The sequence below is a fragment of the Pseudophryne corroboree genome, chromosome 9 (genome assembly GCF_028390025.1).
Source record: "Pseudophryne corroboree isolate aPseCor3 chromosome 9, aPseCor3.hap2, whole genome shotgun sequence".
In the NCBI taxonomy this organism is placed as follows: domain Eukaryota; kingdom Metazoa; phylum Chordata; class Amphibia; order Anura; family Myobatrachidae; genus Pseudophryne; species Pseudophryne corroboree.
Window position 1 is genome coordinate 294,333,237 of NC_086452.1, and position 23,390 is coordinate 294,356,626.

At 46.8% G+C, this 23,390-nt stretch overlaps 1 protein-coding gene and 1 pseudogene across 6 annotated transcripts in view; one reads left to right on the top strand and one right to left on the bottom strand.

Annotated features, from left to right (window-relative positions):
* Positions 1-23,390, top strand: part of L3MBTL2 (L3MBTL histone methyl-lysine binding protein 2) — a 772,791-nt gene that overhangs the window by 45,173 nt on the left and 704,228 nt on the right. The window lies entirely within an intron of this gene.
* Positions 10,790-10,908, bottom strand: LOC134964261 (5S ribosomal RNA; annotated as a pseudogene).

The window sequence follows — 23,390 nt, forward strand, 5'->3', positions numbered from 1 at the left end:
CACTCAGCGCCCTCCCCACACGGCCACAGTCTTCAGCACAAGACCTCCGTGCAGGCCGCTCAGAGGCCGCCGGCCGCCGCAGCTCTCTCGCTCACGGGGCCGGCCGCCGCTACTGCTCCGGGTCCCACCGCTGGGTGACGCGCGGCTCACCCGGGCTCAGCACAGCGCTCGGCGATACCCGCTGGGGCCCCACACGCTGCGCTGCCGCTGCTCTGATTCGAAAAGAGCAGGCAGCCATTACACAGGAGCAGGGGGGACAAGCAATAAGTTAAGGGGGCAATAAGCGGCATACGAAATACTGCAGCAGCAGATGATAGACTGCAGGGATTTTTTGCAGGGTTATAATCAGTGAATGTTGTAACCAGCATTAGGATTATATGTATAAGCATAGCATGGCAGCCATGTTTAACCATGCTTCCTGTGTTTTCCTGCTGTGATTCCAGAACGTTCCAGTACTACATCTCTACTCCACCGGAGGCGCAGGGGTGTTAGTGGGAATTTGGGATCACATTTCACAGTACTGGCCACGTGTACTGCACTTGGCCAGATTTATATACAGAGACACCTTACTGCTATTTTACTGAGTCGTGCAGGTGTCTGTTTTTTGTGTATTGTATTGTCTGTCGCCATAATGAGTAAGGCACCAGCAAAAACTAAAAAGCATAATTGCAAAGTCTGTGGCAGTGTGTTACCGGATGGATCTACCACATGTACAGTATGTTTTGTGGATTCGGTTCAGAATACCATTTCTGCTCCAGTTTTACAACCAATGTCCTCACCGGACCCTCCGTGGGGTATGTTAGTAAATGTACTGGATAGATTACATTCAGAATTGACCGCCGCTCGTCAGGAGCGGGAAACGGTAAGGTCTGAGTCTAGGGTGAGACCGTCAGAACTACCGGAGGCGTCTCAGCCTTGCGTAAGGTCCAAATCCATTTTGGGTAAACGGGATAAATTTCATATGTCTTATGATTTTCCAGTTTCTGCTATGTTGCATTCTGACGATTCCATGCCAGACCTCACGGAACAAGATGAGGGTGAGGAGGGCGAAGTGGAGTCAGATGGCGAGGATTTTAACAGTTCCGGCATTGATGATCTCATCAGAGCGGTACGTCAGTCTCTGAGGTTTCCTGAAACTGAGGAGCCTCTCACAAATGATCAGGTCGTATTTACGAAACGGCGGAAGACGCCAATAAGTTTTCCTGTGTCGGATTCTCTAAATCAGATGTTAGTAGAAACACGACAGAATCCAGATAAACGGTTTTCTATACCTCGCAGATTTAAGTCTAGTTATCCGTTTCCAGACTCGGTAACGTGTACATGGGAGAATCCACCAATAGTTGATTCGTCAGTGTCCAAGCTTACCAAGAAATTAACCATACCAGTGCCAGCAGCTACTACGCTTAAAGATCCTTCAGATCGCAAGATAGAAACTATGTTAAAATCCATGTATGTAGCAGCAGGTGTGATGCTAAGACCTGGATTGGTTGGCATTTGGGTCACTAAGGCGCTCATAATATGGCTTACAGAACTCAAATCTGCTTTACATGACGAAAACCTGATAATTCTTGTAAATCAAATGATTGAGGCTGTAGAGTATCTCTGTACAGCGTCTACTGACGCCTGTCAGCTCACTTCTCGTATTTCATCGTCGCTAGTTACGGCACGAAGAGCACTCTGGCTGCGTGCTTATCATGCGGAGGCAGAGGTCAAACGAAGTATAGAGGCGTTGCCTTACGATGGCAAGAAGTTGTTTGGTCCTGAATTGGACGCATGGATTGCGGAGGCGACGGGAGGTAAGTCTGTTTTCTTACCATTGCCTCCACCGGTTTCAAGAAGAAGGTACGCTGGACCTTCGTTCAAATCCTTTAGACCTCAGCCCTTTCGAGGACGTGGTAGAGGATCAGCCACGCCTGCTAGACGTGGTCGTGGACGTGGTTTCCAACAAACCAACACAACTCGCCAGGACGCTAAGGTTACCGACAAGCCAGTGGCATGACGGGCTTCCAGCCCATCTCGGTTCTCCAATTGTGGGAGCACGCCTTCAGACGTTCCATGTGGCGTGGTTCCACACATCCGCGGATGGGTGGATCCGCAATTTAGTGTTAAAAGGTTACAAAATAGAGTTCGACTGTCTTCCGCCTCTGCGGTTTTTCAAGACAGGATTGCCTCTGTCGGACGACAAGAGGACGGTTCTGCAAATTGCCATTCAGTCCCTACTGTATTCGGCAGTTTTGATTCCGGTCCCTGTACACCAACAGGGCCAGGGTTATTATTCAAGTATGTTTGTGGTACCGAAGCCGGATGGCTCAGTCAGACCAATATTGAACTTAAAGGGGCTCAATCAGTACGTAACTTACTACAGATTCAAGATGGAGTCTCTGCGTTCGGTGATTGCGGGTTTAGAGGCAAAGGAATTTATGATTGCGCTAGACCTCAAGGATGCGCACTTACACATTCCAACTTGGCAGCCTCATCAGAAATTCTTACGGTTTGCAATACGCCAGAACCATTACCAGTTTCAGGCTCTACCGTTTGGCCTGTCATCAGCGCTGCGGGTATTCACCAAAGTGATGTCTGTGATGATAGCTCACCTCAGATCCCTGGGAGTGACAATAGTTCCGTATTTAGACGATCTGCTCATCAAAGCTCCGTCTCAACAGATACTTCTCCAACATGCGCTGCTAACATACAATGTACTGGTTCACCACGGTTGGATTGTCAACTTCAAGAAATCACATCTAATTCCGTCTCAACGCCTTCAGTTCCTAGGTATGATTCTCGATACGGTCAATCAAAGAATTTACCTACCACAGCAGAAAGTACAAATGCTACGCCATCTAGTACAATTAGTGCTCAAGCCACGCACAGTGTCGGTACACTTGTGCATTCGCCTCTTAGGCACAATGGTGGCAGCTTTCGAGGCGCTTCAGTTCGGAAGATTTCACTCTCGTCCATTTCAACTGAATGTGCTTGCCCAGTGGTCGGGCTCGCATCTGCAGATTCACCACAGGGTGAGGTTGTCGCCAACAGCAAGAGTATCTCTGCTCTGGTGGCTCAAGGAACACAATTTAACCGCAGGAAGACGGTTCGGAGGTTGGAATTGGATAATTCTAACTACGGACGCCAGTCTCAGAGGTTGGGGAGCGGTAATTCAAAATTGTCAGCTCCAGGGTCTCTGGGCGGATCACGAGAAATTGCTGTCTATAAATGTTCTAGAACTCCGCGCAATTTACAATGCGCTACGACAAGCAGTGCACATGCTTCGCTCTCAGCCTGTCCAAGTGCAGTCGGACAATGCGACGGCAGTCGCATACATCAACAAACAAGGAGGAACGAGAAGCCGCATGGCAATGCGGGAAGTAGCTCGAATCCTCAATTGGGCGGAATGCCACCAGGTGATATTGTCGGCCGTGTTCATTCCGGGAGTGGACAACTGGGAGGCGGATTATCTCAGTCGTCGGGATTTTCATCCAGGCGAATGGGCATTAAATCCAGAAGTGTTTCACATGTTGGTTCAGCGATGGGGTTATCCTCAGGTGGACCTGATGGCGTCTCGACACAATCACCAAACGTTCCAGTATGTGTCCAGAACAAGAGATCCAAAGGCAGTGGCGGTGGATGCTCTCACTGTCGCGTGGCCGTACAGTCTTGTGTATCTGTTTCCACCGTTTCCGCTGCTCCCTCTGGTGCTAAAACGGATCAAAAGAGAGTCGGTCACAGTCATACTAGTGGCGCCTCATTGGCCTCGGAGAGCTTGGTTCTCGGATCTCCGAGGATTACTCGCAGACGATCCTTGGCCGCTCCCGCTACGTCCAGACCTGTTACAACAGGGTCCGTTCCTTTACCCCGATTTAGCGCGGCTGCGTTTGACGGGGTGGCTGTTGAGACCGCCCTCTTAAGAAGAGAGGGCATTCCAGATTCAGTTATACCAACCATGTTACAAGCTAGGAAGCCGGTTACGGCAGCTCATTATTACAGAATATGGCGTGCCTATATAGGTTGGTGTGAAGCTCGGAAATTTCCGACATCAGCTTTCAAGTTATGCCGCCTGTTGTTGTTTCTACTAACAGGGTTAGATGGAGGATTGCGTTTATCTACACTAAAGGTGCAGGTATCTGCTTTGTCAATTTACTTTCAAAGACGATTGGCTCTATTGCCGTCTATACGCACTTTTCTCCAAGGTGTACTCAGGGTACAGCCTCCATTCATTCCACCTACAGCGCCATGGGACTTGAATCTGGTTTTGGAGTTCTTACAGTCTTCATATTTTGAACCCTTACAGCAAGTGGATATAAAGTTTCTCACTTGGAAAACAATTTTTCTCCTAGCCTTCGCTACGGCAAGGCGTGTTTCGGATTTGGGTGCCTTGTCATGCAAGGCACCGTATTTGGTATTTCATGATGACAGAGCGGAACTTCGGACGAATCCCGCTTTCTTACCAAAGGTAGTGTCATCTTTTCACATCAATCAACCAATAGTAGTTCCTGTGTTGACAGCACATTCTTGAACGCTGGATGTGGTACGCGCTTTACGCGTTTATGTATCCCGAACGTCTTCAGTTCGTAAGACGGATACGTTGTTTGTTCTCTATGATGCTGCCAAGATAGGTTGGCCAGCGTCTAAACAAACCTTATCCAGATGGATAAAACTGACCATACGTCCGGCTTACCTTCATGCTAGGTTACAACCGCCTACGTCAGTAACCGCTCATTCCACACGTTCTGTGGGAACTTCATGGGCAGCGGGTCGTGGGGCTTCTACGACGCAGCTTTGCCGTGCGGCTACATGGTCTTCAGTGCACACGTTTGTGCGCTTTTACAAGTTTGATACGTTTGCGGCATCAGCATCTAGCTTTGGCCGCCTAGTGTTACAAGTGCCAAACAGCTCTCCCGCCCACGGGGGAAGCTTTGGTACGTCCCAAGAGTACTCCAGTGACCCCTAGTGGATGATAAAGAAAATAGGATTTTGGTACTTACCAGGTAAATCCTTTTCTTTGAATCCATAGGGGGCACTGGACGCCCACCCAGAGCAGTTTTACCTAGTTGTGGTTAGTTCTGTGGATCTTATGGTAACACACTTTCACCGACTGGTTCAAGTTACAAGTGCTGGTTAGGGTGTCAACTGTTTAGTTGTCAGTAACGTTATGTGTTAACTTCGTTATTGTCAGTTATGTTATATGTAATACTCCATTGTCAACATCTCTATAGTTCCTGTTCGGCTCAGTAAAAAACACTGAGAGGTACTCGGGGATATGGAGGGGTGGAGTGTTCTAAATTTAAATATTCAGTGCTGTTCCTACGGAAGCCCGTCCATATCCCAAGAGTACTCCAGTGCCCCCTATGGATTCAAAGAAAAGGATTTACCTGGTAAGTACCAAAATCCTATTTTATTTCGATTCGTTAAAAAAAGCAGCAAAAAAATAGACCTGCTTTTTCCAGTCGAGTTTGGATAACCATGCACGGATCAGTGAGATCTGTGCATGGTTATCTATGGGAAAGGGTCTGTTTAGTGTTAAAACATAAAAAAAAATTGCGTGTGGTCCCCCCTCCTAAGCATAACCAGCCTCGGGCTCTTTGAGCCAGTCCTGGTTGTCAAAATATGGGGGGGAAAATGACAGGGGTTCCCCCATATTTCATCAACCAGCACCGGGCTCTGCGCCTGGTCCTGGTTCCAAAAATACGGGGGACAAAAAGCGTATGGGTCCCCCATATTTTTGAAACCAGCACCGGGCTCCACTAGCCAGGTACATAATGCCACAGCCGGGGGACACTTTTATACTGGTCCCTGCGGCCCTGGCATTACATACCCAACTAGTCACCCCTGGCCAGGGTACCCTGGAGGAGTGGGAACCCCTTAAATCAAGGGGTCCCCCCCCTCCAGCCACCCAAGGGCCAGGGGTGAAGCCCGAGGCTGCCCCCCCCCCATCCAAGGGCGGCGGATGGGGGGCTGATAGCCATGTGTAAAAAATGTGAATATTGTTTTTTGTAGCAGTACTACAAGTCCCAGCAAGCCTCCCCCACAAGCTGGTACTTGGAGAACCACAAGTACCAGCATGCGGTTGAAAACCTGGCCCGCTGGTACCTGTAGTAGTAGTACTACTACTACTAAAAAAATACCCCCAAAAAAACAGGACACACACACTGTGAAAGTATAAGTTTATTACATACATGCACACCTCCATACATACATACATACATACATACTTACCTATGTTCCCACGAGGCTCGGTCCTCTTCTCCATGTAGAATCCTTGGGGGACCTGTGAAAAAAATTATACTCACATAATCCAGTGTAGATTGTGTCCAAAGTATAATCCACGTACTTGGCAAAACAAAAAAACGGTAACCCGACCACGCACTGAAAGGGGTCCCATGTTTACACATGGGACCCCTTTCCCCGACTGCCAGGACCCCCCCTGACTCCTGTCAAAGAGGGTCCCTTCAGCCAATCAGGGAGCGCCACGTCGTGGCACTCTCCTGATTGGCTGTGTGCTCCTGTAGTGTCTGTGAGGCAGCACATGGCACAGATACAATGTAGCGCCTATGCGCTCCATTGTAGCCAATGGTGGGAACTTTGCAGTCAGCGGTGAGGTTACTTTCGGTCAACCGCTGACCGCAAAGTTCCCACCATTGGCTACAATGGAGCGCATAGGCGCTACATTGTATCTGTGCCGTGTGCTGCCTCACAGACACTACAGGAGCACACAGCCAATCAGGAGAGTGCCACGATGTGGCGCTCCCTGATTGGCTGAAGGGACCCTCTTTGACAGGAGTCAGGGGGGTCCTGGCAGTCGGGGAAAGGGATCCCATGTGTAAACATGGGACCCCTTTCAGTGCGTGGTCGGGTTTCCGTTTTTTTTGTTTTGCCAAGTACGTGGATTATACTTTGGACACAATCTACACTGGATTATGTGAGTATAATTTTTTTCACAGGTACCCCAAGGATTCTACATGGAGAAGAGGACCGAGCCTCGTGGGAACATAGGTAAGTATGTATGTATGGAGGTGTGCATGTATGTAATAAACTTATACTTTCACGGTGTGTGTGTCCTGTTTTTTTTTGGGTATTTTCTCTTACGTCCTAGAGGATGCTGGGGACTCCGTAAGGACCATGGGGTATAGACGGGCTCCGCAGGAGATAGGGCACCTAAAAAGAACTTTGACTATGGGTGTGCACTGGCTCCTCCCTCTACGCCCCTCCTCCAGACCTCCGTTAGATCTTGTGCCCAGAGGAGAATGGGTGCACTGCAGAGAGCTCTCCAGAGTTTTCTGTGGAAAAAAAATTTTGTTAGGTTTTTTATTTTCAGGGAGTCCTGTTGGCAACAGGCTCCCTGCATCGTGGGACCGAGGAGAGAGAAGCAGAGCTGGCTTGTCAAGTTGGGCACTGCTTCTAAGGCTACTGGACACCATTAGCTCCAGAGGGAGTCGGAACACAGGTCTCACCTGGGGTTCGTCCCGGAGCCGCGCCGCTGTCCTCCTCACAGATGCCGAAGATAGAAGCCGGATAGAGAAGGCAGAAGACATCTTAGGCGGCAGAAGACATCAGATCTTCATGAGGTAAGGCCATTGCTCCCAGTCACACACACACAGAGCAGCACTGAAGGGTGCAGGCCGCAGGGGGGGGGGGGGGCGCCCTGGGCAGCAATAAACCTCACATTTTGGCACAAATACATTGGATTAGACTGCAGAAGGCAGTAAATCTATGATCCCCCGCCATTTTATTGAAAAATCACTGGGACCGAAGCCCGCCGTCGGGTGGGCGGGGCTTGATCCTCAGCACTAACCAGCGCCATTTTCTCCACAGAAGCTGCATGAGGAAAACGCTGGCTCCCTGGTCTCTCCCCTGCTGAACACACAGGCTGGAAAAAAAGAGGAGGGGGGCACATTAGCGACGCAGTGAGTGGGAATTGGCATAATATATATAAAAAAGCGCTATCTGGACATATTTTTTCCAGTGTTTTTAAGCGCTGGTGTGTGCTGGCATACTCTTTCTCTGTCTCTCCTTAGGACCTGGTTGGGGTTTTGTCCCCTTATAGGTTAATCCCTGTGTGTGTGGGCTGTCTGTACGTGTGTGTCGACATGTCTGAGGCGGAAGGCTTCTCCAAGGAGGAGGTGGAGCAAATGAGTGGTGTGTCCCCGTCGGTTGTGCCGACTCCAGATTGGATGGACATGTGGCATATGTTGAATGCAAGTGTGGCATCTTTACATAAAAGGCTTGATAAGGCTGGTTTAGGGGGGACATCAGGGGGTCCATCCTCAGATTGGACCGACTCACAGGGCCCGTCGGGGTCTCAAAAGCGTCCCTTAACACAAGACACTACTACCGACACGGATTCTGATTCCAGTGTCGACTATGACGAAGTAAAATTGCACCCTAGGGTGATTAAAACCATTCAGTGTATGATTGTGGCAATAAGGGATGTGTTGCATATTGTGGATGAACCCTCGGTCCCTGACACAAGGGTACACATGTTTAAGGAAAAGAAACAGATTATTAACTTTCCCACATCTCATGAATTAAATTAATTCTTTGGAAAAGATTGGGAGACTCCGGATAAGAGACCGCAGATCCCCAAAAGAATTTATATGGCATACCCTTTCCCTAAGCAGGACAGGGAGATTTGGGAATCACCCCCCACTGTGGACAAGGCCCTGACGCGCTTGTCCAAGAAAGTGGCGCTACCGTCTCCTGACACAGCGGCCCTTAAGGATCCTGCAGATCGCAGGCAAGAAACTACCTTAAAGTGTGTTTATTCTCATACGGGTGCTGTGTTAAGACCGACAATTGCGTCGGCATGGGTGTGTAGCGCAATTGCAGCTTGGACAGATGAGCTGACAGATCAATTTGATAATATGGATAAGGATACTATATTCCTAACTCTAGCCCATATTAAAGACGCAGTCTTATTTATGAGGGATGCTCAAAGGGACATTGGATTGCTAGCTTCTAGGGCCAATGCCATGTCTATCTCAGCGAGAAGATCCTTATGGACTCGCCAATGGACGGGTGATGCGGATTCCAAGAAACATATGGAAGTACTACCCTATAAGGGGGATGTATTGTTTGGGGATGGGCTGACGGACCTGGTTTCCACAGCTACAGCAGGTAAATCAATTTTTTTACCATATATTCCCCAACAGCAAAAGAAAGTAACACCCTATCAGATGCAGTCCTTTCGGTCGCACAAGTCCAAAAGAGGTCGGGGATCCTCTTTCCTCGCCAGAGGTAAGGGCAGAGGCAAGAGAGCACCTGCTTCGACAGGTGCCCAGGAACAAAAGTCCTCCCTGGCTGCTCCAAAACCCACAGCATGAGCTGGGGCTCCCCTGAGGGAGTCCGCACCGGTGGGGGCACGTCTACGACTTTTCAGTCAGGCCTGGGTCAGTTCGGACCTGAACCCCTGGGTGTTGGAAATAGTTTCCCAGGGTTACAAATTGGAATTCGAGGAGGTGCCCCCGCGCCGATTTTTCAAATCGGCCCTACCAGCTTCCACATCGGAAAGGGATGTAGTGTTAGCTGCAATTCAAACGCTGTGTTTACAGCAAGTGATAATCAAGGTTCCCCTGCACCAGCAGGGAAGAGGTTACTATTCAACCCTATTTGTGGTCTCGAAACCGGACGGTTCGGTCAGACCTATTTTGAATCTGAAATCCCTAAACCTGTACATAAAAAGATTCAAATTCAAAATGGAATCTCTCAGAGCGATAATAGCCAACATGGAGGAGGGGGAGTTTATGGTGTCTCTGGACATAAAGGATGCGTACCTTCATGTCCCCATATATGCCCCCCATCAGGAATACCTGAGATTCGCTGTACAGGATTGTCATTACCAATTTCAGACGTTCCCGCTTGGACTCTCCACGGCCCCGAGGATTTTCACCAAGATAATGGCGGAAATGATGGTGGTCCTGCGCAAGCATGGAGTCACAATTATCCCATACTTGGACGATCTCCTGATAAAAGCGAGATCAAGGGAGAAATTGCTGAGCAGTGTGGCGCTCTCTCTGAGAGTGCTCCAGCAACACGGTTGGATTCTAAATCTACCGAAGTCACAGTTGATTCCGACAACTCGACTACAGTTCCTAGGTATGATACTGGATACGGAACAAATGAAGGTCTTCCTCCCAATAGAGAAAGCCCAAGACATCCAGAACATGGTCAGAGACCTGCTAAAACCGAAAAGGGTGTCACCAAAGGGAGAAAAAAGGAAGGCTCTTTGGTGGGCGCACTCTTAATTAGTTGAAATAAAGTTCAAATAGTTTTCATTATACATGGTAGTTAATAAAATATAACTTTTAATGGATATACATTAAAAAGAGTGTCTCATGATTACCCATTAGACAAAATAGGATCCAACAACTAAATGTGATTTAAAATGCATATTAAATTGAAAAGTTTCTTTGAAGGAAATCGTTGTTTTTAAAAATGAAGGAATGTTCTGGTCCTGTCTCACAAGATGTGATAAGAAAGGATGTAGACACTTTGCTATTCTACATCCGTTTCAGCCCGACCAGTACAGAAAATCTGTATCGTTAAGACCAGATTATGGTCAATTATCAAATATGAAAGAGCTGGACAGGCCCGGCAATGGATAGTGAGACATTACCCACTCCCCACCAGTCACCAACCAAATGCACTGTGTGATTAGTTTATAAATAAGAGCTCAGAGGGTCTTAAATCATTGTATTAACAGAGTATGCATACAAAGAGTAGAGATAGTAGAGAGAATAATGAAATCAAGTGGTGATACTGCTGTTGGTGTCAGATAACGCACATCGCAAGGATAAAGAGTCTACTACACTGTGTATTCCCTGTGAGTCTCCCCCTCAGGTACTGACACAGCCCTACACTGTATAGCTTCCAAGATCGGACGAGATCGGGCACTGGCAGTGTGGTATGGTAGTAGACAAATGGGTGGGTTAGACGCCAATGAGAGTGCACCTATATACCATAGAGAAGGTGACAATGGGTCACCGAAAGGTGTGCATCTGCTTTCTACGTTAGGCTGGATGCAGTAGGTCCCACGTAGGTGGTATTACGCATCCAGGATCATAGATGAGAGTCCACGGAAGGAAAAAAGTCAGGATTGGAATTAGAAGGCATAAATGATTGAATGCGGAGTGCCCTGCTAACAAAAATTTGCTGACGTCAAGAATAGATGCAAGAAATATTACATATTACATATGAACAAAATAAATGAAATAGCTCAAAATAACCCAGCAATAAGGGATTATGCCGTATTCCAGATTAATTCAAAATAATAATAATAGCAGCCAGAAAAGCTGGTGGAAATATCCCCTAAGTAATTATGTGAATACAAGGTAATGCTGCTGACACAGGAGGAACAATAAATAGCATATATATACCAATAAATTGAACATGTCTTATCACATTGGTCAATGAGAAGGAATCCACCAGTAGAATCAAGATACTGGTGCATATGCTAATCACAGGTGAGTAATGCTCAATATTGCCAATACAGGCTCTGCCTGTGTAAATGACCTGTGTAAAAAATGCAGCAGGAATGCCCTCAGGTAGCGTGGTTAGTAAATAGTCATGTACATACAAGGGAATGCTGTTGTCACAGGAGGAACAATAGATAGCCTACATGTACCAATGAATTGAACATGTAATATCACATTGGTCAAGTGAGAAAGAATATACCAGTATAATCAGCACACTGGTGCATATGCTAATCAAAAGTAAATAGTGCTCAACATTACCAACACAGGCTCAGCCTGTGTAGATAACCTGTGTAGAGACAACAGCAGAAATGCCCTCAGGTGGCGTGGTTGGTGCCGGTGGACCCGCTGGCTAGGAAGACGCGTTTCACCCCGCCTGGCTTGTTCACTTCCGAAAAGGGTGTCAGTTCACCAATGCACTCGAGTTCTGGGGAAAATGGTGGCGGCCTATGAGGCCATTCCCTTCGGAAGGTTCCATGCAAGGACTTTTCAATGGGACCTTCTGGACAAGTGGTCCGGGTCCCATCTGCACTTACATCGGAAAATAACTCTGTCCCCAGGGACAAGAGTGTCCCTCCTGTGGTGGTTGCAAAGTGCTCACCTCCTGGAGGGTCGCAGGTTCGGAATTCAGGATTGGATCCTGGTTACCACGGATGCGAGCCTCCGAGGATGGGGAGCGACTTTTCAGGGTCTTGGTCAGACCAGGAGTCCTGTCTACACATCAATGTGTTGGAACTCAGGGCCATTTACAACGGCCTTAGACAAGCGGAGAGTTTTCTTCGAAAACCTACCGGTTCTGATTCAATCAGACAATGTCACAGCAGTGGCTCATGTGAACCGCCAAGGCGGGACAAGAAGCAGAGTCGCGATGGCGGAAGCCACAAGGATTTTTCGCTGGGCGATCATGTAAGCGCTCTGTCGGCTGTCTTCATTCCGGGAGTGGACAACTGGGAAGCAGACTTCCTCAGCAGACACGATCTCCATCCAGGAGAATGGGGACTTCATCAAGAAGTCTTTGCAGACGTAACACGTCTTTGGGGAACTCCTCAAATAGACATGATGGCGTCACGCCTCAACAAAAAACTTCGGAGGTATTGCGCCAGGTCTCGGGACCCTCAGGCAGTAGCAGTAGACGCACTGGTAACACCGTGGGTGTTCGAATCGGTCTACGTGTTTCCTCCTCTTCCTCTCATCACGAAAGTGTTGAGGATCATAAGACGAAGAAGAGTACAGACGATACTCGTTGTCCCAGACTGGCCTCGAAGGGCCTGGTACTCGGATCTACAAGAGATGCTCACAGGAGATCCCTGGCCTCTTCCTCTGAGGGAAGACCTGTTGCAGCAGGGGCCCTGTGTATTTCAAGACTTACCGCGGTTACGTTTGACGGCATGGCGGTTGAACGCCGAATCCTAGCGAAAAAGGGGATTCCGGAAGAGGTCATCCCTACTTTAATAAAGGCTAGGAAGGAGGTGACGGTAAAACATTATCACCGTATCTGGCGAAAGTATGTGTCTTGGTGTGAGACCAAGAATGCACCTACGGAAGATTTTCATCTGGGTCGTCTTCTCGACTTCCTACAGACGGGAGTGGATATGGGCCTGAAATTAGGCTCGGTTAAGGTACAGATTTCGGCCCTCTCGATTTACTTTCTGAAGGAATTGGCTTCTCTTCCAGAAGTCCAGACGTTTGTAAAGGGAGTGCTGCACATCCAGCCCCCTTTTGTGCCTCCAGTGGCACCATGGGACCTGAACGTGGTGTTGCAGTTCACACTGGTTTGAACCGCTTAACAAGGTTGAGTTTAAATTTCTTACCTGGAAGGTGGTCATGTTGTTGGCCTTAGCATCAGCAAGGCGAGTGTCAGAATTGGCGGCTTTGTCACACAAGAGCCACTACTTGATTTTTCATGTGGATCGAGCTGAATTGAGGACACGTCCGCAATTTTTGCCTAAAGTGGTTTCTTCGTTCCATATGAATCAACCTATTGTGGTGCCTGTGGCTACAAGTGAACTGGAGGATTCCAGATCCCTGGACGTAGTCAGGGCCTTAAAAATTTATGTAGCCAGGACGGCTAGAATTAGGAAAACAGAGGCTCTGTTTGTCCTATATGCGGCCAATAAGATTGGCGCACCTGCTTCGAAGCAGACTATTGCTCGCTGGATCTGTAATACGATTCAGCAGGCTCACTCTACGGCTGGATTGCCGGTACCAAATTCGGTTAAGGCCCATTCCACTAGGAAGGTGGGCTCTTCTTGGGCGGCTGCCCGAGGCGTCTCGGCATTACAACTTTGCCGAGCGGCGACTTGGTCGGGGTCAAACACTTTTGCTAAATTCTACAAGTTTGATACCCTGGCTATTGAGGATCTAGCGTTTGCTCAGTCGGTGCTGCAGAGTCATACGCACTCTTCAGCCCGATTGGATGCTTTGGTATAAACCCCATGGTCCTTACGGAGTCCCCAGCATCCTCTAGGACGTAAGAGAAAATAAGATTTTAAACCTACCGGTAAATCTATTTCTCCTAGTCCGTAGAGGATGCTGGGCGCCCGTCCCAGTGCGGAAACTCTGCAAGACTTGTATATAGTTGTTGCTTACATAAGGGTTATGTTACAGTTGACATCGGTCTTGGACCGTTACTGTCGTTTTGTTCATACTGTTAACTGGTTATGTATGTTCCAGGTTACATAGTATGATTGGTGTGGGCTGGTATGAATCTTGCCCTTGGATTGCTAAATCCTGCCTTGTATTGTCCATCTCCTCTGGGCACAGTTCTCTAACTGAGGTCTGGAGGAGGGGCATAGAGGGAGGAGCCAGTGCACACCCATAGTCAAAGTTCTTTTTAGGTGCCCTATCTCCTGCGGAGCCCGTCTATACCCCATGGTCCTTACGGAGTCCCCAGCGTCCTCTACGGACTAGGAGAAATAGATTTAACGGTAGGATTAAAATCTTATTTTTTTAGTAGTAGTACTACAGGTACCAGCGGGCCAGGTTTTCAACCGCATGCTGGTACTTGTGGTTCTCCAAGTACCAGCTTGCGGGGGAGGCTTGCTGGGACTTGTAGTACTGCTACTAAAAACAATATTCAATTTTTTTACACATGGCTATCAGCCCCCCATCCGCCGCCCTTGGATGGGGGGGGGGACAGCCTCGGGCTTCACCCCTGGCCCTTGGGTGGCTGGAGGGGGGGACCCCTTGATTTAAGGGGTTCCCACTCCTCCAGGGTACCCCGGCCAGGGGTGACTAGTTGGGTATGTAATGCCAGGGCCGCAGGGACCAGTATAAAAGTGTCCCCCGGCTGTGGCATTATGTACCTGGCTAGTGGAGCACGGTGCTGGTTTCAAAAACACGGGGGACCCATACGCTTTTTGTCCCCCGTATTTTTGGAACCAGGACCAGGCGCAGAGCCCGGTGCTGGTTGATGAAATATGGGGGAATCCCTGTCATTTTTTTCTCCATATTTTGACAACCAGGACCGGCTCAAAGAGCCCGAGGCTGGTTGTGCTTAGGAGGGGGACCCCACGCAATTTTTTTCGGATTTTTTACTACTTAAAACACCTTTTTAAGGTACACAATGAAACCCTGCACGGATCTCAGAGATCCGGCCGGGATTCCTTGTGTTTTGTCAGGCAGTGTTTTACTCATCACTCCCGTAAAACACTGCCTAACATTACGAATCACATCGACATCGGAAAATACGAATTGGGAAAAGTCGGTAGCTTAGTGAATGATCGTATCAGGATTCAAAAAGTTGCAGTAAAATGCACCCGATACCATTCGAGTTAAAACACCCTTCAAAACAGCAAAAACACAAATCTTTGTAAATATACCCCTAGGATTTAATATTTAATACAGTCCAAAGCTGTTGACTCCAGACATGAATCCACTGTATACAGCTTGTCTTTATTGTGTCTCCATATTTTGAATCCTAACTTGGCACCCTCCGGACCGTGCTAGGTTCCCGGATGTGCCTCTAAGCCAGAATCGAAGGTGCGATCCCACGTCTTGGAACGCGGTGGAACACACTCGGCTACTGGTGCGCTAATTGTGCTCTAGTGTCTGGGCGTTGTCATGATACCATGCTGCATATTACTTGCGGTCGCCATTTTGTTGGTTAGAAAAAGGCTTAATATATATACTGTGCTCAAACTACTACACATCCAGTTCATATAGATCATAAAAGATTGTAAAGTAGGGAGCCTCATGATGCTTAAAAACCATTCCACCACAATAAAGACAGTATAAAATAGATGTACACATTAAATAAAATTCATATCTTACACACTGTAAAAGTTTTTTACATTTAAAAAATTGCATGATTCTAGATAAAAGCTATTTCATGTGTCATCAACCTAAGTAAACAGATTTATATTACACGGAAGACTTTTCACTCCTCTATACAAATGGATATGGGAGTTTATGTGGAAGCCAAAGGATTTTAAAGGGACGGTGCAATTTCAAAGCTTTCATTGTGTCCAAATGGAGCAAGAGTGTTGAGTTGAAATATCCAATACATCTCACGTTGGGAGAGAAGTTTCAAAAGATCACCCCCTCTTGGTCCATATTGTACTTGCTCTATTGCTTTAGATGTCATGCTTTCTACTGAGGAGGCATGGTGCGTCAGGAAATGTTTAGATAATGTGGGGCAGATGTATTAAGCCTGGTAAAGTGATAAAGTGGAAGGTGATAACGCACCAGCTAATCAGCTCCTATCTTCCATGTTACAGGCTGGGTTTGAAAAATGACAGTTAGCAGCTGACTGGCTGGTGCGTTATCACCTTCCACTTTATCATTTACCCAGGCTTAATAAATCTACCCCTGTGTCTCTCAATCTTGTTTTTAATATTCCCAGTGTGTTCCTGTATTCTTAATTTTTGTACCTTTTTTTGTTTTTCCTGTACTGTATATTTTAGACTACATCCACATTCAATCAGGTATGATATGGTGTTGCAGTTTATAAACGTCTCGATCTTAAAATCTTGAGAGTTATCCTAATTCGAAAAAGTTTTTCTACTTGGGTGAACAAATTTACAAACATTGCAGCTACCACACCTGTATGAGCTTACACATTTCGTCACAGATCTTTTATCATCTCTTTGATTTTCAATAAGCACAGAGATAAGGTTTCTCTTACGTCCTAGAGGATGCTGGGGTCCATTTTAGTACCATGGGGTATAGACTGTTCCGCAGGAGCCTTCGGCACTCTAGGACTTTTTAACAGTGTGAACTGGCTCCTCCCTCTATGCCCCTCCTCCAGACCTCAGTGTAGAAAATGTGCCCGGGAGACTGGATGCACACCAGTGGAGCTCTACAGAGTTCTGCAAAATACTTTGTTAGGTTTTTATTTTACAGGAAAGCTGCTGGCAACAGCTTCCCTGCTTCGTGGGACTTAGGGACGGAAGTAGGAACCAACTTCTCAATTAGTTCAATGGCTCTGCTTCCGCTGGCAGGGCACCATTAGCTCCTGAAGGGTACTGAACACAGCCCTTGCCTGGCTGCTGCTCACTCCCACAGCACTGCCGCCACCCCCTAACAGAGCCGGAAGTCAGAAGGCTGGTGAGTATTTACCAGAGACCTGCAGAGAGGGGCCCTCCGGTCATCATGGCGGCATTGAGGTACCATTGCAGCGTGTGATGCTGCGCACAAACATGTCTCTCAGCACAAGGTGCAGGGCACGCGGGGGGGGGGGGGGGCGCTCTGCGGGACATGAAGAATAAAATCCTTACTCTTACTGGCGATAAAGTGCACACAAGGGAGCCGCTGGTGTACATACCCCTGCCAGTATAAATATTGTAATACTGAGGTTGAACTGCGCCATTACAGGGGGCGGGGCTTCTCCTCAGACTTGCTAGTAACACTTTGGCGCCATTTTCTCCTCACAGAGACGCCGGGGCGCTGATCCTGAATGCTGCTTCTCCTCACACATCGCTGATAAAAGTACCAGGGTGTTATAGAAGGGGAGGGGAGCGCATAGTTTATTGAAGCCTGTGGGCTTCATATTGGATAAAAAGAGCTGTGGTTGTGTATTTATTGTATGCAATACATATAGGGCGCGTGGTGTGGACTGGCAATTCCCTCTGGGTCTCTCTGACAGACTTAAGGTAGATCTGTCCCCAATAGCTCCCCTGTGAGTGAGTGGTGTGACTGGACACGTGTGTACCATGTCTAGAGAAAGTTCTTCCCCAGAGGAACCCATTTTGGAAGTACAAGAGTGTTCTGAGCCTGTGTGGGTGAGAAAGCTGCAGAGTAATATGTCTAAGCTAGCAAAGAAATTCTCTGAGTCTGAACAACAGACAAAGCAATGGAGACAGTCTGTGGAAGATGCTCTGTTTGCTGATTCCTCCACGTCACCCACTCGGGATCCCTCCTGTTCCCAGAAAAGGCTCTGGCCCAAAGACACTGACACAGATTCCGACACTGAAGTCGACACTGGAGATTTGAGGGGGGTAGATCCCAAACTGGCTAAGAGCATTCAATGTATGATAGTCGCTATAAAAGAGGTGTTGTAATTTCCTGACACAACACCCCCACCTGAGGAAAAATATTATTTTAAATAAAATAAAAAACAGGTGGTGACTTTTCCTCCGTCTAAGGACTTAAATACATTCTTTGAGGAATCCTGGGTTATCCCGGAAAAGAAGTTTGTTATCCCTAGAAGGTTTTGGGTAGCATACCCTTTCCCTGAAGTGGACAGGCGTAAGTGGTAGTCACCCCCAATGATAGACACCTCAGTCTCTAGGTTGTCAAAGAAAATCATTTTACCTGCCCCAGGGTCAGCTTCATTAAAAGAACCTGCTGACCACAAATTAGAGCCGACTTTAAAGTCCATCTATGTTGCTACAGGTACGTTACTCAGACCCGCAATTGCTTCTGCGTGGGTAGGTAAAGCAGTGGAAAAGTGGGCAGACAATTAATTGTTAATATTGACACGGTCGATAAAGATTATATGCTGCAAATTCTAGGTCATATAAAAGATTCTGCAGGTTACTTGGTTGAGGCTATGAAGGACGTTGGCTTGCTGGGCTCAAGAGCCTCTGCTATGGCGATTTCAGCTCGCAGGGCACTCTGGATCCGCCAATGTAATGCTGACGCTGAATCCAAAAGAAATATTGAGGCGCTCCCCTACAATGGTGAGGCCCTCTTTGGAGAGAAGCTGGATGCCATGATATCAACTACTACATCTGGCAAGTCAGCATTTCTGCCGTCTGCATCTGCACCGGCTAAAAAAGTATATAATTCTCATACTATGCAGTCCTTTCGGCCCAACAAGTACAAAAAGGCTAAGAGTACCCCTTATTTCACAGGAAAAGGTAGAAAATCTACAACACCGTCAAGCTCCCACGAGCAGAAGTCAGCAACTGCTTCTGCAAAAGCCACAGCATGACACTGGGGCTCCTCTGCAGGAGTGCGATCGGGTGGGGGCACGTCTACTATTTGTCAGCCAAGTCTGGCTTCACTCAGACCTGGATCCTTGGATATTACAGATAGTAAACCCAAGGTTACAGGTTGGAATTTCAAAACCTTCCCCCATGCCGATTTTTCAAACCAGCCTTGCCAGTTTCTGCTCAGGACAGCACAAATGTCCTGAACGCAATACACAAATTATGTCAGGACAAAGTAATTTGCTTGGTTCCTGCCGAACAAAGGAACCAAGGCTTTTATTCAAGTCTGTTTGTGGTGCCGAAGCCGGATGGCTCGGTCAGACCGATTTTAAACCTGAAATCTCTGAATCTTTATTTAAAAAGGTTCAAATGGAATCCTTGAAAGCGTTGATTTCCAGCTTGGAAGAAAAGGAATTTCTGGTGTCAGTGGACATTAAGGATGCTTACTTGCATGTCCCCATTTACCCGCCACATCAAGATACCGGAGGTTTGCGGTTCAGGATTGCCACTACCAATTCCAGACATTACCGTTCGGGCTCTCCATGGCTCCGAGAATATTCACCAAGATGATGGCGGAGATGATGGTTCTCATTCGCAAACAAGGAGTCAACATAATTCCATACTTGGATGATCTCCTCATAAAAGCGAGATCCAGGGACAAGCTACTCCAGAACATAGCATTATCCCTGAAGGTGCTTCAACAGCACGGTTGGATCATCAACTTTCCAAAATCCCAGTTGTAACCGACTATGAGATTATCATTTTTGGGAATGATACTGGACACCGAGGTACAGAGAGTATTTCTATCTGTAGAAAAGGCTCAGGAGATCCAGAGAATGGTCAAACAACTTTTGAGACCAAGAACAGTATCAATTCATCGGATAAGGAAAACAGAATTTTTGTTTGTCCTCTATGACCCCAACAAGATTGTGGGTCCTGCTTCTAAGCAGACTATTGCGCACTGGATCAGGGGTACCATTCAGCACGCTCATTCCACGGCAGAATTGCCATTACCGACTTCGATAAAAGCCCACTCTACAAGGAAAGTGGGTTCGTCCAGGGCGGCTGCCCGGGGTGTCTCGGCATTGCAATGCTGCCGAGCTGCTACTTGGTCAGGTGCAAACACGTTTGCTAAGTTTTATAAGTTTGACACCTTGGCTGCTGACGACCTAAAATTTGGTCAGTCAGTTCTGCAGGAACATTAGCACTTTCCCGCCCGTACTGGGAACTTTGGTACATCCCCATGGTACTAAAATGGACCCCAGCATCCTCTAGGACGTAAGAGAAAATAGGATTTTAATTACCTGCCGGTAAATCCTTTTCTCTTAGTCCGTAGAGGATGCTGGGCGCCAGCCCAGTACTCCTTTTTCCTGCTGATTACGTTTATCTTGTTGCACACATGTTCAGATATTGACAGCTGTTGCTGTTGCGTTATACATGCTGGTTGGCATGAGTTATGTTAAAGGCCATGTTAGCCGACATGTTTTTTGTGTATGGTGTGAGCTGGTGTGAATCTCGCCACAAGTTTAATAGTAATTTCTCTCTCGGAAATGTCCGTCTCCTCGGGCACAGTTCCTATACTGAGGTCTGGAAGAGGGGCATAGAGGGAGGAGCCAGTTCACACTGTTAAAAAGTCTTAAAGAGCCGAAGGCTCCTGCAGAACCGTCTATACCCCATGGTACTAAAATGGACCTCGGCATCCTCTACGGACTACGAGAAAAGGATTTACCGGCAGGTAATTAAAATCCTATTTTCGGGATTCCTAAAAGATGATGTCTGATTTATTGGGTAGGATTCCGTTCAGTATTGGATCCATTTGAAGAATCTTCTAATGCTTTCCTATTGTTTCTTTTATTTCTCTCTCCCCACAGTTATATTGGGTAATGAATGGGGATCAGTTATTTCTTTTAATCCTTCTTTGTATATTGTAAAAGTTCCCTCCTGTCCAAGAGCCTGCTTTTGGTAGTTTCTTTTAAAATAACTTCTTCAGGGTATTTCCTATCCCCAAATCTGTCTGCATGTATTTCTAATTGTTCTTCAAATGATTAGTGATCTGTACAAATTTCTCTTAATTCTATGAAATTGTGATAATGAGATGTTATCTTTCCATTCCCTCGTGTGACCATTCTTGTAATGTAGATAGCTGTAAGTATCTACAGGTTTGATATAATTTTTAGTTGTTACTAGAGATGAGCGGGTTCGGTTCTCTGAGAACCGAATCCTACAGAACATCACTTCCCGAGCCTGGATCCGAGTCCGGCTCGGGACTTCCCGCCAGATTCGGAAACCAGAACGGGGCAAAACGTCGTCATCCCGCTGTCGGATTCTCGTGGGTTTTGGATTCCATATAAGGAGCTGCGCGTAGCCGCCATTTTCACTCCAGTCCTGGAGAGTGTAGCGAGAGACGTTTCTCCTCAGTGTCTGTGCGGGAAAGTGGGGTGGCGACTTGTTCTTATGTGTCTGTGTTGTGCTGCATCAGTCCAGTGGTGGTGTCCTGTGCTGCCATAAGTTCAGGGGTACTGCCGTAGTCCAGTCCAGTGGTGCAGCCGTATAAGTTCAGGGGTACTGCCGTATAAGTCCAGTCCAGTGGTGCAGCTATATAAGTTCAGGGGTACTGTCGTATAAGTTCATGGGTACTGCCGTATAAGTCCAGTGGTACTGCCGTATAAGGCCAGTCCAGTGGTGCAGCCATATAAGTTCAGGGGTACTGCCATATAAGTCCACCAATATTGTGCGTGTATTACATCTGGGCAAATTCCAACATGTCCCATGTTTTGCACATACAATTAATTTGGTGGTGCAGAATTTTTTAAAAAATGACAGGGACATGCAGGAGATGCTGTCGGTGGCCCAAAAAATTGCGTCCATTTCCGACATTCAGCCACTGCGTGACACTCCTAGATGAGCCAGGTGTTTGTGCTGCACACTTGTGTCGCTTAGCTTAGCCATCCAGCTACCTCATTGCACTTTTTCTTCTTTGCATGATGCGCTGTTTGGGACCTAGTTTTTAAAAGCCATCCTGTCTGCCACTGCAGTGCCACTCCTAGATGGGCCAGGTGTTTGTGCCGCTTAGCTTAGCCATTCAGCTACCTCATTGCACTTCTTTTTCTTCTTTGCATGATGTGCTGTTTGGGGCCTAGTTTTTAAAAGTGCCATCCTGCAGTGCCACTCCTAGATGGGCCAGGTGTTTGTGCCGCCCACTTGTGTCGCTTAGCAAAGTCATCCAGCTACCTCGGTGCAACCTTTTGGCCTAAAAACAATATTGTGAGGTGTTCAGAATAAACTGGAAATGAGTGGAAATTAATGTTATTGAGGTTAATAATACTGTAGGACCAAAATGACCCCCAAATTCTGTGATTTTAGCTGTTTTTGTGATTTCTTTTAAAAAATCATCCAGATTCAAAACCAAAACCCGAAAGGGTGGTTTTGGCAAAACCAATCCAGATCCAAAACACAAGCGAGGATCCAGATCCAAAACCAAAACACGAAAAGTGCCCGCCGCACATCTCTAGTGTTACTTTAGCATCTTGGCTGGATATTACTAGATCCAGGAATTCAATTTTCAAGTTGCTTAGATTAAAAGTGAACTTATGATGCTTGTAGTCATTGTGGTGAATATATTCAATAAATTCTTCAAACTTTTTTGGACCTCCATTCCAAATTATTATGATATCATCTATATATTTCTTATAGAATTTGATGTATTGTGAAATATAATAATAATAATAATAATATCCAGCCAAGATGGTAAAGTAACAACTTTACCATCCTATTCCATCCCACCTTAAATAGAATTCCCATCTTGGTAAATTTACGCCTGTGTATCAATATGTTTAGTCTATCTCATCATAGGTCTGCAAACTCGGTCCTCAGGACCCCACACAGTGCATGTTTTGCAGGTCTCCTCACAGAATCGCAAGTGAAATAATTAGCTCCACCTGTGGACCTTTTAAAATGTGTCTGTGAGTAATTAATACACCTGTGCACCTGCTGGGTTACCTGCAAAACATGCACTGTGTGGGATCCTGAGGACCGAGTTTGCAGACCTATGATCTACATATATTCAGATGTAATAGGAATAATAAGCTGTAAAAATGTGGTTTTATTGAAAGATGTAAAATAAATGAAACCAAAGCTTAATAACATTAGTAATGTTAGAAATCATTAAAACATGAGTCCGGATGTACAGTAATCTTGCCTGAGTCTGGCAGCCGTGCGGGATGCCGGCCGGACTCTGACATTTTTTTTTAAAGGGGTGATCACTCACAAGGCAAGGATTTTGCCTTGTAAGTGATTGCCCCTTTCAAAAAATATATCTGAGTTTGGCTGGCATGTCCGCTGAGCTCGAGTGTTATTACATCCGGACAATGGTTAATCAGGGTTTCTAATACATACTTTTTTTTTTCTTAATTAAAACAGTAATGAAAAAAGAATTGGTTTAAACTAAAAAAAAAAAAAAAGATCTATACCAAAAAAAGCATCCCCCCCCCCCCCCCCCAACCCTGGTTCTATGTAAATTGTGCTCAGTGCCCCACCTTCTGGCAGTCATATATGT